Genomic DNA, 3155 nt, shown 5'->3' on the forward strand with positions numbered 1-3155 from the left:
GATACCGATACATAAGAAATAACAGTCTCATTGCTCTACCGCTGAGTGTTAGCCAAGGCCGAAGATCCGAAGAAAGACGTTACACGTCCTAAAATCTACTGTATGCCCTCTTTTACTACTCTTTTTGGCGATGCATATGTGGATGGCGTTAAATTCCAGCATGATAACGCAAGACCTGTCATAAATCGGTCCGCACCGCGACTTGCCTTCGGGAAAGTAACATCGAGCTTGTGGACTGGCTTCCTAAATCACCGGACGTGCACATAGGGAGCATTTACGCGGTTTGCTGAAGCGCAAAGTCAGGCAGTACACAGTTAAGTAGAAACAACATTTAAAAGACCGCTTGCGCCTTGACTGGAACTCCATAAGTGGCGAAGATTGTAGGAAGCTAGTGTATTCTTTAAAACTAAACTAAACTCCGTCCGAACAGGACTTGGAAGGCCGACGGTACCGACCGGCCGCCGTGTCATCCTCAGCCCACAGGCGTCACTGGATGCGGATATGGAGGGGCATGTGGTCAGCACACCGCTCTCCCGGCCGAATGTCAGTTTACGAGACCGGAACCGCTACTTCTCAGTCAAGTAGCTCCTCAGTTTGCCTCACAAGGGCTGAGTGCTCCCCGCTTGCCAACAGCGCTTGGTAGACTGGATGGTCACCCATCCAAGTGCTAGCCCAGCCCGACAGCGCTTAACTTCGGTGATCTGACGGGAACCGGTGTTAGCACTGCGGCAAGGCCGTTCACAGCGTACTCTCCACCAACGAGAACTGCTGTTGTAATAAGGGCAAACAGTGGGCCCACAAAATATGTAAACTAGAACAAATTGTTTCTATTTATTTTATTGCATTATTTTTTACAACACTCAGACTTACCTAGGCTGCTCAGCACTTTCGGCCAAGGGTGTATAAGACTACTACCGGAAGTTGGGCAGTGTCCTCAGTACGTGTCAAGTGTCAATCGTGGCCAGAACAGTGTTCTGTGTAATATCGGATCCAAGTGAATTCGAGCATGGACAAATATTTGGTGCTCGTCTGGTGTCTGCACCCACAGTGCAGGTAGCTGAAGTGTTTAGTGCTTCAGGAGATACCATATTGGTGACTTTTACCACATACAGGGAAAGCGATCTGATTAATTCACAATGGGAATAGAAGTTGTATTGAGAGGATTGTGACGAAATATAAGACGTCGACAGCTGCAAAAGTCACTGCGGAGCTGAACGTCGCAGCCATGAACCCCTCTCGGCACCAAAGCAAAGGGAGCTCCATAAGCAGGGAATCTCAGGGCTAGCTGGGATTTCAAAACTTCGCTGATGCAAATCCTCGTAACAGGACAACTTGGGGCTACAGCCATATTTCGAACCACTAGCCGCGTTTACATCCCAAGAGTGGAACATGGCGGAGGTCTCGTAAAGGTCAAAACGTGGTGATCCATGGGCACTATAGTTACTCTCAAAGTGATGATGACGGTGTTTCGTTTGTGGGGCATTCAACCGCACGGTTATCAGTGCCTGTACAAATTCCCAATCTTTACCGAGTCCAGTCTCGCCACTTTCATAAATAGTGATGACATGATGAGGAAACCACAAACACCCAGTCCTCGGGCGGAGAAAATCCCCAACTCGTCCTGGAATCGAACCCCATCTACATCTACATACATACTCCGCAATCCTCGATGCGGTGCGTGGCGGAGGGTTCCTCGTACCACAACCAGCATCTTCTCTCCCTGTTCCACTCCCAAACAGAACGAGGGAAAAATGACTGGCTATATGCCTCTGTACGAGTCCTAATCTCTCTTATCTTATCTTTGTGGTCTTTCCGCGAAACGTAAGTTGGTGGCAGTAAAATTGTACTGCAGTCATCCTCAAATGCTGGTTCTCTAAATTTCCTCAGTAGCGATTCCCAGAGCCCACATCGTGTGGGACTGATTTGTGAGCAGGAGGATGGGTTGTCGCACCCCTCTCCCCCTCACCCCCCCCCCACCCGCTGGCCATCACTGTCACCGTATTTCACTATATCTGATTTTTTGTGGTCTACTGTGAAGAGAAGGGTGTGAGACTGCTATCTTCCCCCATCGTCGTTCCTGAATTTCCGGCTGGTTTGCAGGGCGAATGAGACTCCCACAAAAACTGTACAGGCCCCTTATTTTTCCATTTCGTAAAGAGGATGTTTTGAATGACAACAGGTCTTTTGCACCGTGTTAGCCACGCTGATTCATTTTTGCTATTTCCATATTTTTGTCCATCCTCTATCCTGTACAGTGTGTTCGAGAAGTCACCATGCTGTAAGTCAGAAACGTATATGCCATGAGGGTGGAAGTTTAATAGCCGCATCTATTTCTTTACAGCCCGTACGAAATAGATATTTGTTTCAAAGTTTTACAGACCTTCAGAGTAGTCACCAGCATTGTGTATAACCCGTTGCCAGCGATGTGGAAGTCGTAGGATACTCTTAGCAGCGCCAGCTGTGTTGACAGTTCGAGCGGCGCGGTATATTGGCCGACGAATTTGTAGCAGTTCTGAAGCGAATGCCGTGAAGTGTTTCCTTCAATTTAGGAATCGAGTTGAACTCGCGAGGGCTTAAGTCAGGGGAGTGCAGTAGGTGGTAGAGCACTTAGCAGCCCCATCAGTCAAACAAATAACAGCTTGCACTGTACGTGCTCGAGCATTGTCCTGAAAAATTATGGTTAGGTCCTGCAAAAAGTGTCATCACTTCTGTCTCTAAGCTGCTCATTTTTGGATCACAATCTACGACCAGCTTAGAGACAGAAGTGATGACACTTTCTGCAGGACCTGACCATCATTTAGCAGGGCAATGCTCAAGCACGTACAGTGCAAGCTGTTACTGATTTGTTTGACTGATGAGGCTGCTAAGTGCTATACGACCTACTGCACCCCCCTGACTTAAGCCCTTGTAAGTTCCACTCGGTTTTTAACTGAAGGAAACACTTCACGGTATTCGCTTCAGAATTGCTACAAATTCGTCGGGCAATATACCGCGCCGCTCGAACTGGCACTGCTAAGAATATCCTACGACCTCCATATCGCTGGCAGCGGATTATACACAATGCTGGTGAGTACTTTGAAGGTCAGTAAAACTTTGAAACATGTATCTATTTTGTACGAGTTGTAAATAAATAATTGCCACTATTAAAGTTCCGA

General features: G+C 47.6%; 1 pseudogene; it reads right to left on the reverse strand.

Annotated features, from left to right (window-relative positions):
• Window positions 1-624: 624 nt before the first annotated feature.
• Window positions 625-742, reverse strand: LOC124552751 (annotated as a pseudogene).
• Between the last annotated feature and the right edge of the window lie 2413 nt (window positions 743-3155).

This window comes from Schistocerca americana, chromosome 10, assembly GCF_021461395.2.
Source record: "Schistocerca americana isolate TAMUIC-IGC-003095 chromosome 10, iqSchAmer2.1, whole genome shotgun sequence".
Taxonomy (NCBI): domain Eukaryota; kingdom Metazoa; phylum Arthropoda; class Insecta; order Orthoptera; family Acrididae; genus Schistocerca; species Schistocerca americana.